The 12,066-nt window shown below is 39.2% G+C and overlaps 1 long non-coding RNA gene across 6 annotated transcripts; it reads left to right on the top strand.

The window, feature by feature from the left end:
- Window positions 1–910: 910 nt before the first annotated feature.
- On the top strand, window positions 911–4,069 carry LOC136233356 (uncharacterized). 6 transcript variants are annotated; one of them, XR_010690796.1, is made up of 5 exons: window positions 911–1,298; window positions 1,971–2,172; window positions 2,416–2,930; window positions 3,469–3,567; window positions 3,685–4,069. It is a non-coding gene; the product is annotated as an uncharacterized lncRNA (long non-coding RNA). The 6 variants fall into 6 exon arrangements; XR_010690795.1 differs by having other exon boundaries at window positions 2,416–2,678; window positions 2,764–2,930; window positions 3,469–4,069; XR_010690793.1 differs by having other exon boundaries at window positions 2,416–2,656; window positions 2,764–2,930; window positions 3,469–4,069.
- Window positions 4,070–12,066: the final 7,997 nt, after the last annotated feature.

Consider the following 12,066-nt stretch of genomic DNA (forward strand, 5'->3'; position numbering starts at 1 on the left):
TAACATGCCCCCTTAAACTTAATTTTTCGTGACTCCTAGTTGAGCTCTCAAATGGCTGAACGTATCGTACTTCAACGGCTTCGTGAAAATATCTGCAATTTGATCTTGAGTCTTCACGTACTTCAATTTCACCTCTTTTTGCTCAATACACTCTCGAATAAAATGATACCTCATATTAATGTGTTTACTTCGATCATGAAACACAGAATTTTTCGCTAATGCCAGTGCAGACTTGTTATCGATAAAAATCTCCGTTGGATCATTTTGACTCATCTGAAATTCTTTTAGCAATTTCTGGAGCCAAATTGCATGACAGACACATGAGGTTGCAGCAACATATTCAGCTTCACAGATTGACAGCGTCACAATTGCCTACTTCTTCGAACTCCATGTAAATGCAGTATCACCCAGAAAAAATACAAAACCAGTTGTACTCACTAGTGGAAAAATGGTCATTTGCATCGGCCCATTTGCATCGGCCCTTATAAAATACGATGCAAAAGAGTCATTTGCATCAGCCCTTTATAAAGGGCCGATGCAAATGTCATGATATTTAGTATTTGCATCGGCCTTTAATAGGGACCGATGCAAATAGCTACATTATTTGCATCGGCCCTTTCAAAAGGGCCGATGCAAATATTAATTGAATTATTTGCATCGGCCCCTTAACAAGGACCGATGCAAATAACTGTAGTAATTGCATCGGCCCTTTTAAGCGGGCCGATTCAAATATCAATCGAATCATTTGCATCGGTCCTTTATAAGAGACCGATGCAAATAGTATTAATATAAATTTAAAAATTAATAAAACATCAAGAGGTATTTTGTAATTAATTGGGCCAATTTATAAATATAAAATGTTAAACATAAATTTGGATTTTAGGGTTAACTTTCTTATCTGCAAGCCGCCTCCCCATCTCTCTCGTCTCCTTCTCACATCGAAACCCAGCTGTCTACTGCGTTTTCCACCTCCGTCTGCCTATATCATTTGGGAAGCACATATTCTACCCTAGCTATTCTAAGCACATATTTTACCCTCTACGAAGACATAATCTCATTACCGCCTCCTGTACCCTCCTCCTTTCGGATGGAGAGTGTACGGACAACTCCTCATCTCGCATTCCATGGAGTAAAGGATTTTCTGCGCGATGTCCTCCGCTGTCAGCCTCGCTGTTTCTGTTAACCATGGTAATTTCAGGTGAGACTTTCCAAACCTCAGTATAACTCCGATCCCGACCCAAAACACCAGTCGATGAAGTTAAATCGAAGAGCAGGAAAGCAGAAGGCGATTTGATGAGGTTTGTCAAATAACTGTCTTTCCCTTTATCTAATTCAAATTCCATGGTCGCTACTGCTTTCTCTAATTTTCAAATTCCATTCGTGGTTGCTGATTTGATATAGTGAAATTTTCATGTGTTTGTGATACTGCTAATTAGAGAGATTTTAGGGATATATTGAAATTCCATTCGATTGTGTGTCATGGTTTGTTAAATTTACAGTAATGACTTTGTCTTGCTCATGAAAATACCTGAAATAGGATGAAAATTAATTATTGTTGAAGTGAGGCATCCTAAAGACAGACCCCATGGTGAATAGTCTGGCATATTCCAATAGACTGGGGAAGTTCTTATTTGCACACGCGCTGAAATATTGGGCAAAAGCCCTTATACCTGTTTACTTCCTGTTGCTGGTGCGTGCTAAGCTTAATCTCATGAATGAAAACTGTGAGACTAAAATTAAAGTTTTTATAAATTGAGGAAAGCTTCTAGGTCTTGCAGTTTATGCCGCTCTCATGATTTTAGAGGTGTTTAGTTTATGAGGGATCCTTGTAAATTGCGATATTCTATTTACTGATGTGCATTTGTATCATGTTTCATTTGTCTATGAAACGATTGCAACTTTCTTTTTGTTTTACAGTTCATAATTGGTGATAGGAAAATATTTATGATTTCATATATGTTTAATTGCAGAGAATGCTACTAGTCTTGTAGAATTGAAGAACTTGTCTCACCTGACAACATTGGAAATGCAAGTTGAAGATGACAAGTTATTACCAGAGGACTGGTTCTTGAACGGAATTCAAAACTATGGTGGATAGGTTTGATGCTACAGCTTGAGCTAAAAAAAGTATGCGGGTGATGCATTTAGAATAGCATATTTATGGAATTCTAGGTCAGTTCTATTTTTTATGTCCATTTTGAATAATATATTTTGCTTATAACATTTAGTATAACAAAAGTTTTGTGAGAAAATTAGAACTTAAGATGACTATTGAATCTGTCAAAACTCATGATCTTGTTGTTTTATGGTTGGCAGGTATGCCTGGTCTGACTGTCTATGCTAGTTTTCACGAGTTTGCTCTCCTACAAAAGGAGAATATATGTTCTGATGCATATGCATTCAAATCATTTGCAGGAGAGAGCTGCGAATGCTCTGGTGCTTATACCAGACCATGTTAGATGGGTGATTGGTCCTTCCGGAACAATTGTAACATTCCCTAACGAGATGGGCTTGCCGAGTATATTTGACCCTAAGCCATCCAGGTATAAAGCCGTTCCATTTATTCCTAATGAAGGCTGACCTTAGCTCTAGTTTTTAGGTATTGGCTTCCTGTGGCTTGAAGGGTTCAAAAAGAGTAATGTGGTGGCATTTTCTGGTATACCAGAGTATTCTTTCAAGTATTTTTTCCTTGAAACCGTCCCGCCTATTGGCATTGCTATTTATCTTTCTTAAGTTATAATGTATAAGATTGTTTTCATGCAGGGATTTGCAAAAAGCAACCTCTAATTTTACAACGCTGATAGGGCAAGGTGTTTTTGGTCCTGTAATTTTACAACTCATTTGGAATTACTAATTTTAAACCCAGCATCGATTCGACTCTGCTAGCTCTCCTACAAACCAAGAAGACTCTGTTAACCAGTCAACTTAATGTAAGATCAGAGTACATCTTCTCCGCAGTTTGAGTTTTTCTGACTGTTTCAAATTTTAGGATGAAACTAGATTTGTTTATCTATTAGTTATTTCATGCATGACGTTTTTTTGCAGCATTTCTTTTTTGTGCAAGCTGATCAGAAACTAATTATCTATGTCAAATTAAAAATTAGTCAAAGAGCACGCAAATGCGCATAAAACTTTGATTATATACTATAAGTTTGACATGTATATTATACATTTAAAATTTGTTTACTTTTTTCTCAAGAAGAAAAGTTCGCCTATATCAAAGGCATTTTTCTAATAATGCATAAAAGAAACTTTCAACATTCTTCATCTCCATGTGAATAGTAAAAGTTCAGAAAGTCACTTCTGAATTTTGAAATATGTAAAGGATTTTCAATGGTTTTTTTTGTCCTTGGTGGTGAGCCTTTAAAATTTGATCAATTTTTTCTTTTCTCTTTTAATTTTTGTAATAATTGCTATAATATTTAGGTGGCTTAATGATATAGTTACATGAATTGTATATCCTTGTAGAATGGGGTTCGAGGACTTATGCTAGATATGTATGACTTCAAGAATGATATCTGGCTATGTCACTCTATTGCCGGAAGATGTTTCGACTTCACGGCATTTGTAAGTCCATTTGATATAGGCTATATAACTCTTATAATGATTTGATATGTTTCGACTTCACGGCATTTGTAAGTCCATTTGTAAGCCCATTTCGACTTATGCTGAGTATTATTGCAGTTGCAGATCTACTTGTTTGCAGAGGCACCACTTTGTTTTAAGCAAAATTCTTATGTTTTGGTGATTGATTTGTTGTTCTTTTCACTGTTTATTTGATTATCTAGAGTAGTTTTCTGATATAGATTGCTAATCGATTTTGCTTTGTTCTTGACGTGCTCTGGTATCAGAGTTATATGTCTTTGTATCGGTTTTGTTTTCTGCATATTGCTGTGTAATTGCGTTTTGTTTGTGTTTCAAGAATTGTTTCGTTCTTTTGATGCTTAGTTATGTGTTGAAGTGTCTCCACATAGTGTTCTGGACTGATGATTTGGATTTAGAGTTGATGTCTATCTTGTGCTCTCACGATTTAGAGTTGATGTCTATCTAGATTTATTAAATTATGCTGGCAACGTATGTATATGAAAATTCTCCATGTAATATATATGAATCAAAGCTCTTTGGCGTATTATAGAGCTCCATTCAATCCAAATTAAATTTTTTTAAATGAAAAAGCATCATTTGCATCGGCCCTTTAAAAAGACTGATGCAAATGATATAATCATTTGCATCGGCCCTTAAATATGGCTGGTGCAAATGATACAATCATTTGCATCGGCCCTTTTAAGGACCGATGCAAATAAGGAATCATTTGCATCGGCCGTTGTAAGGGGCCGATGCAAATGATTGTGTCATTTAACGTATCTGACACATCATTTGCATCGGCCCCTTATAAAGCGCCGATGCAATAGAGGTGGCATTTGCGTCGGCCCCTTTAAGGGGCCGATGCAAATGACCACCTCATTTGCATCGGCCAGCGGCCGACGCAATAGCATTTGCGTCGAGGGCTTTTGCATCGGTCGCTGGCCGATGCAAAAGGCCCTAAACGGCCGATGCAAATGGCCTTTTTTCTACTAGTGACTTTTTCGGTCATCCTTGTCACCGGCCTAATCACTATCACAATATCCAACTAATTTGAAATCGTCAGTTTTTGAATAATGTAATCCCAAATTAGTTGTACCTTTCACGTAACGAAGAATTCTTTTTGTTGCATTCCAATGTGACATCGTTGGGGCTTACATAGAGAATATCCGGTCTCGTACATGTCAAGTATCTGAGACTTCCGACCAAGCTTCGGAATAATGTCGGGTTGACTCTGTCTCCACCTTCATCTTATGTCAATTTGATTCCACATTCGACTAGCGTGCTGACGGAATTACAATTTTCCATCTTGAACTTCTTTAAGATCTCCTTTGCAAAACCACTTTGAGAAATAAAAATTCTGTCATCATTCTGCTTCATTTCAATGCCAATATAATATGATATTAGACCAATATCAGTCATCTCGAACTCACGAGCCATTGTCTTCTTGAACTCTTCAAACATCTTAGGATTGTTTCCTGTAAAAATGAGATCATCCACATACAAACAAACAAGTAATATATCTCCATTTTTCACCTTTGCATATAGGGCATATTCATGTGGGCATTTGACAAAACCATTTTCTTCAAAATATTTGTCAATGCGACTGTTCCAGGCTCGTGGTGCTTGCATAAGACCATAAAGTGCTTTTTTCAATTTTAGCACTTTATTTTCTTGACCTTTCACAACATACCCAGGTGGTTGCTGGATATAAATTTCCTCTTCTAGATATCCATTGAGAAATGCGGATTTCACGTCCATTTGATGGATTCTCCACCCGTGTTGAGTAGCTACAGAAATTACCAGTCTAATACTTTCCATTCTGGCAACATGAGCAAAAACTTCATTGTAGTCAATTCTGGGTCGTTGACTGAACTCTTTCGCCACCAATCTTGTTTTATGTCGGACAATTTCACCGTTTGCATCTTTCTTTGCTTTGAACACCCATTTAACTCCAATGGGTTTTTGACCGGCCGGAAGTGATGTCAGCTCCCATGTTTTATTTTTCTCGATCGAATGAATCTCCTCTTTCACGGCTTTTTTCCATTTTTCATCTTTCATTGCTTCTTCTGGATCTGTTGGTTCATCATTAACAAAATGACAATAAAGAGTTAATTCATCATTGAGATTTCTTGTTACATCATAAAGATCTTTAATAGGTATGAATTTTTTAGGCTTTCCGGGCGGATTTCCACCTGAAATGTTTTCATCACTCGAGGACAAACTCGAACTAGATGAGCTTGCTGATGTCGAACTGGTTGCTGGTGTTGTGCTTGCGACTGTGGTTGGTTCTTCCTGGTCATTGTCTTCATCCATGAAAGGATAAAAACTGTAGCTGTTTTCTTTTTCACTGGTCCAGTCTCAAACTGCTTCTTCATTAATGGTGACATCTCTACTGATGACGATTTTCTAAGTCTGAGGATCGAACATTTTGTACCCTTTGGAATGTTCTGAATAGCCCACAAACAAATATTTCTTACTTTTATCATCTAGCTTCTTGTTTTCTTCATCTGGTACATGGACATGAGCAACACTGCCAAAAACATGCAAATGAGAAATATTGGGCTTTATTCCGCTCTATGCTTCTTGTGGAGTTTGATCCCAAACACTGACAGTTGACGATATGTTCAACAGGTAGACAACACAATCTACTGCTTCGGCCCATAACTCCTTCGGTAAATTTTTGCTTTTTAACATGCTCCTCACCATGTTGAGCACTGTTGAGCGATTTCCGTAAGTGCGCGGTATACGCTTGTAGTAATAAAAGATATCGATCCCACAGGGAACGTTTTTCAACAAAAACTTATTTTGAATCGGTTAAATTTACTTTTATGTTTGTAATATGGAAAAATCGTTTAATCGGTTTTTGGTTTTGAAATTACTAGAATAATAATTAGATTAGAATATGAAGATGTTAGAAAATATCTGATTTAAAAATGAATTTGCAAAACAGGAACGTTTTAGTACTTTAGAAAAGTAAACGAATGTATTTGTTTGCATTAAGCAAAGAAAACAACTTTAAACTTTGTACGAATTATAAAGATGAAATAAATGACGGAACCTCTAATTAATTGGCTTTGAACGCGACAAAACCCTTTCGGGATAGTTGCCTTGTAAAGATTTTGGATTAATAATTTGCCTAAGTGTTCAACAAAGTTTCCTTGTAAAGATTTTGGATTAAATACGTTTTAATGAAAACACCAGCAGTCACTTTAGTGGATTGGTTACCATAAGTGCTGCATAAAGATCTATCGAATAGAACGGACTTTATTAGATGAAATATAAATTGATACAAGTTTACAGAGAACATGGAGCATTGAATTCTTCGACAGCGTGCAAGTGAACGGGTTGTCAATCCTTTCCTTGGGTTTCGTTAGAGTTTGTCAGGCTCAGGGGTGAATCCTCTACTCAATCTTCTCGTTGAATCTTCGTAATAGAGACTGGGTCGGTGTACTACCAAAATGAAAACTAAACTGGAACAATGTCTAAACGTTACTGAATTTGTTATTATTTAGTAAACAATGTGTGTACATCATATTGCTTTTGAACAGAATCGAAATCTAACTTCTGAATCACTTGATTCGGAATTTCTGCATAAATTCTACACTACTCTTTTTCTTCTACACATATATCATTATATATTCAACTCTCCATCAACTCTTTATTTATAGATGTTGAAGAGTCTTGATTGAAGTGTCGTGTCCATTGTGAAGGATCGTGTCCGCTGCGAAAGGACGTCTTTATCCACCCGAACGATCGCGTTTCGTCAAAAACGAAAGTGTGTAACTAGGCTTTTAAAATCTCCTGCTCGTACCGAGAATGGGGGAGCAACAATTTGTACTTCGGATGAAGGGAAGGAGAGGCTGAGGGACGCGTGTCGCGACCGTGAATATTGGGGGCCGCGGTCGCGGCACGGAGCATTTTTCACTTCTTTGGCTCTCGTTCGTGTCCTCGACTTGGCGTTTTTAATTTTCGTCGTCTTCGACTCCTTTTGTAGGGCTTTTCTTCTATTTTTGAGCTCTTTTTACTCCTTTTTGGATTTTACCAAATATTTATGTACCTTGCATGAAAGAAACATATTCGGGAGTAAAAATATTCTAAATAGTTATAAATAGCATAAATTCGTAGCAATATTTATGTAATAATTGATGATATTTTAGGTATATTTTGGGCTTAACAAATCTCCACACTTAATCTTTTGCTAGTCCCGAGCAAAATTTCACTGAATTCATTCTCTAACTAATCTCTTTATGAAAATAAAACATATATCTCTATATTACCTTTTAAATTAGTTAAGCCGAAAAGACTAACTTCGCATGGCAAATTTATACGCAAAATATCAAACTAACTTAGTATAAATACGATATATCATTCGTCTTGTATTTCCAAATTTTTGTATTGAAGCATTCGGGACAAAATAAGCACGCATGTTATTGAATCTTTCATCTCAAAGCATTTCAAAGCACTAAAATTTTCTTTCCCAAACCTAGACTAATATACGAGATATATTAGTATGAATAAGTACTTGATTTTAATTTTTTTTTTTGCTTGGTTACGCCCGAAATAAGGGTGGTTTCAACCGTAAGCTTATACGTATTTTTACTTTGCTTAGTGTTTGCTTAAGAGGTACCGACCATGCCATGGGTGGACGCAATCGTTACTTTAAACTTATACACGCTTATTTTTTATTATTATCTTTTTTAAACGCTAATTCCATACCTCGATTGTGATAAGGGTGGTCGCAACCGTGGCCAAAAGTAAACGGTACTTAATTTTCTTCCCTTTCATACCTCGATTGTGATAAGGTTGGTCTCAATCGTGGTCAAAAGTTAAGAATTCAACTAATTGATTAATTAATATGAATTTATAAAATTGAAATTGGGAAAAAGAAAGATAGCACATTCATCCTATATTGACTTAAAATTCAACATGTATTATGGCTAAAGTTTCCTTAAAAACTTCAATTGGTGTTAATGTAAGACGAAATCAAACCGAGCTAAAATTGTTAGTTCAATTTAATGCCTATAAACCTAATTGAAAACTTAAAATAAGATTTATTGTATCATGATTTCATGATATAAAACAGAGATTGAAATAAAGAATTTTTACTTAAATACATTCACTCGAGACAATTTTATTTAAAATCGTATCGGAGATTTGTGAAAAATTTGAAAAATATTACCCGTATAGAAATATCATTTCTAACGATAATGATAACCTAAAAATAATCATATTAACTTGATAACATCGTGATATTAACCCGAGGACTAAAAGGGATATTCACCTCAGGAACGCCGCGTAGTGATCCCCAAAGGGGAGCTGGCAGGCGGATCTCCACGGATCTGTTCTGAGAGATCCGCTGGCGGATCTATGAGGCGAATCTCTTCATTCACCTGATTCGCCACTATAACGGCTGGCCGCCGACTCGGCCATAAAGATCATTAATGAGTAATCAATTGGCTAACTGCCAGGTTAGAGATAACTCGTAACCGCCATTAATGGAGCATTAATGGAGACCTTCTAGTTACCTGAAGGTTGCAAATTCACAACTATATATAGCCTGATTCCCTAGGTTATCAAGGTACACATTCTCACAACCTTTGTCAATTCAGCTTGTTTCCTTGAATCATCTTACTAACTTTGGCATCGGAGCTTCCCCCTGTCGAACCCAACGACGCCCCCACAGGGACGGACGTTGACCAGAATTTCGCTACCTGTTATCAATTGGTGCGGTGAACGTGGAATCCTTGACCAAACAAAGGGTTTTTCGTTCACACTAAAAAACTATGGCAAACGGAGATCAAAATCCCTCCTCAGGGATTGAAACACCATTAGTTACACCATCTAGTATGCCTCCAGATGCTTTCATCAATATGTGTGCCCAAGCAATTGGAGAACGGTTTGGAACTGAGACAGGGAATCGCCTGCGGTCATTTATGACCCTCCCTCCACATTGGAGCATGGCGTCCACATCGGTCGTATCATCTTGGCCTTTGTTAAGCTTTGGACCGGGCGCCCAAAGTTCTTCATTCCTCCAAGCTCACAACACGGATTCTATGATAACCACCACAACGTCGACTGGCGAACGGCAAATCAATCGTGAGTTATTTCCTGATGGCGCTGAAGGAAGTCAAAGAAATAATTCATCCTTACCGGGTGGATCCACGGGACCTAGATTAAATCTGGACGGACCCAATATCCCCAGGCGTCCACGGACGAATCTTCCCCCTGGCGGATCCAAAGGGCGAACACACAAAAAGCACAGAAAGGAGAAAGGCAGGCGGTCCAGGTCACCTTCGCCCCGACGACCGAGATCCTCCCATCGTGGTAGATCGCCCCCATCTACTGGTCGTGGATGGAGTAAAAGGCCAAAAGAGACACCCCATCCAAGTGGACCACCACCACCACCACCACCTTCGGGAACTGTTGGACACATCCCGTTAGGAAGCCAGGGAGGGGGAAACGGGCCGGCTCCCCCTGGCGGAGGAGGCGGAGGTGGAGGTGGCGAAGGAGGAGGTAGTGGAGGAGGTGGCGGACGCGGTAATGGGGGAGGGCGTTCGCCATCAGATCAATCGTCTGATTCAAGTTCTTCTTCTTCTTCTCCAAGCAGATCGCCCCGAAGAGGTCGTTCTAGGGCGGATCCAGAAAATTTTGATGATAGAGTTAGGGCCTTGGTGCTCCGTATGAATGAAGAAAATGCTAGGCATAACCCGTTCGCCAATAGGGATTCGCCTTTCGCAGCTTGGATTGAGGCGGAGGAAACATACAGAGCTTTTAAAATTCCCAATCTTGCAATATACACAGGAAGTGACAATCCAGAAGCTCACGTTAGAAAATATCGAATACTGCTTAGGCTCAACCATGCCACCGAGCCCGTGCTCTGCAAAATGTTTGTTACCACGCTGGGGGGCCCAGCCTATTTATGGTTTCAATCTTTACCTCCAGGTTCGATAAACAGCTTTGATCAATTGAGCAGAGAATTTTGCGCTAAATTCGCCGGCTGTATTCCTCCAGTAGTGAAATCTGGGAAGCTTTTTGAGTTAAAGCAGAAGGCGAATGAATCCCTTCGGGAGTATGTGGACACTTTTAACCAGTTGTGCATACAAATCGTTGATGTGGACATCTCCGTAGCTGTGGAATGTTTCGTAAGAAATACCACCTGTAAGAGTTTGCAGGAAGATCTCATTCGAAAGAAACCCACCAGCATGGCAGAGTTGATGGAGCGTTGTAAAGATTTTATAGAAGTGGATGACATTCGCCGAGGTTCACCATCATCACCGAAAAGGGACAAAGGCGAATCTCATCCCCGAGATAGAGACAGGGACAAGCGTCAGGACTCTTCCTCTAGAAACCGGCGAAGAGATTCTAAGAGCAAATCAACGTTTGTCACATCTTTCACACCTCTCAATGCTTCTAAAAGTGAAGTCCTTATGTGGATCGAGAAAAGTCAACACAAACGGAGCATTTCATACCCCGAACCGAAGGGAGGGGAGTACACCAATAATGGTAAAAATCCTAAAAACTATTGTAAATATCACAGGAAAAATGGCCACGACACTGACGCATGCTGGGAGTTAGCTCGAGAGATCGAGCGTCTCATAGAGAGGGGCAAATTGGATCGGTTCATCCAAACTGAAGGCAAAAAAGGAGATGGTGATAGACCCAAGGAGGACCCAAAGAAGAAAGGAAAGGGTACCATCAATGTCATAGCAGGCGGACCTGGATACCAGCCAATGCTAAAAAAGGCAAGGACTGCCGCCCTTGACAGGACGTCGTTAAATCGCCCCTTTTCCGATGTAGGTCCTGAGATATCTCCCCATACGGATGCACTGGTTATCACTATGATGGTGGAAGGTTGGGAGATGAAAAGAGTAATGATTGATACTGGGAGTTCATGCAATATCATCACCAGAGGAGCTTTCGCCAAACTCATGATTGATCCCGTTCAAGTAGAGCCAACTGTGGTCGATATCTTGGGAGTGACGGGACATACTATCCAAACAAAAGGCCAAGTCACTCTGGATTGTGAGCTTACAGACGATGATCAAGTCTGGAAGGGTGATCTGGAATTTTCTATGTTGGATGGTCAGTTAGCTTACAATATCATCCTCGGATGGCCCTTTATCTCCGAAGTTGCAGCCCTTATCTCTATACGCCACTTAATACTTTACATTCCCACGGCCAAAGGAGGTGTAATGATCAAAGGTAGCCAAAAGGTGGCCCAGGAGACATATTCGGCATCACTAATGATTCGCCCACAATCTAAGGAGGAAGATGAAGAGGAGCGCGTCACAATGGCCTTGGGCGAGACCGAAATGTACCTTATGGCGGATGAAAAGCAGGTGCGAATGGCTAAAGGGCTCAAAGGCGAAATTAAAAATGCAATCACCAAAGTGCTCTGTGAGGCAGAAGATGTCTTCGCATGGAAGGATGAAATTCTCCTAGGAATCAGTCCAGACGTGATCACTCACAAGCTCAACATTC

The sequence above is a fragment of the Euphorbia lathyris genome, chromosome 6 (assembly GCF_963576675.1).
Source record: "Euphorbia lathyris chromosome 6, ddEupLath1.1, whole genome shotgun sequence".
In the NCBI taxonomy this organism is placed as follows: Eukaryota; Viridiplantae; Streptophyta; class Magnoliopsida; order Malpighiales; family Euphorbiaceae; genus Euphorbia; species Euphorbia lathyris.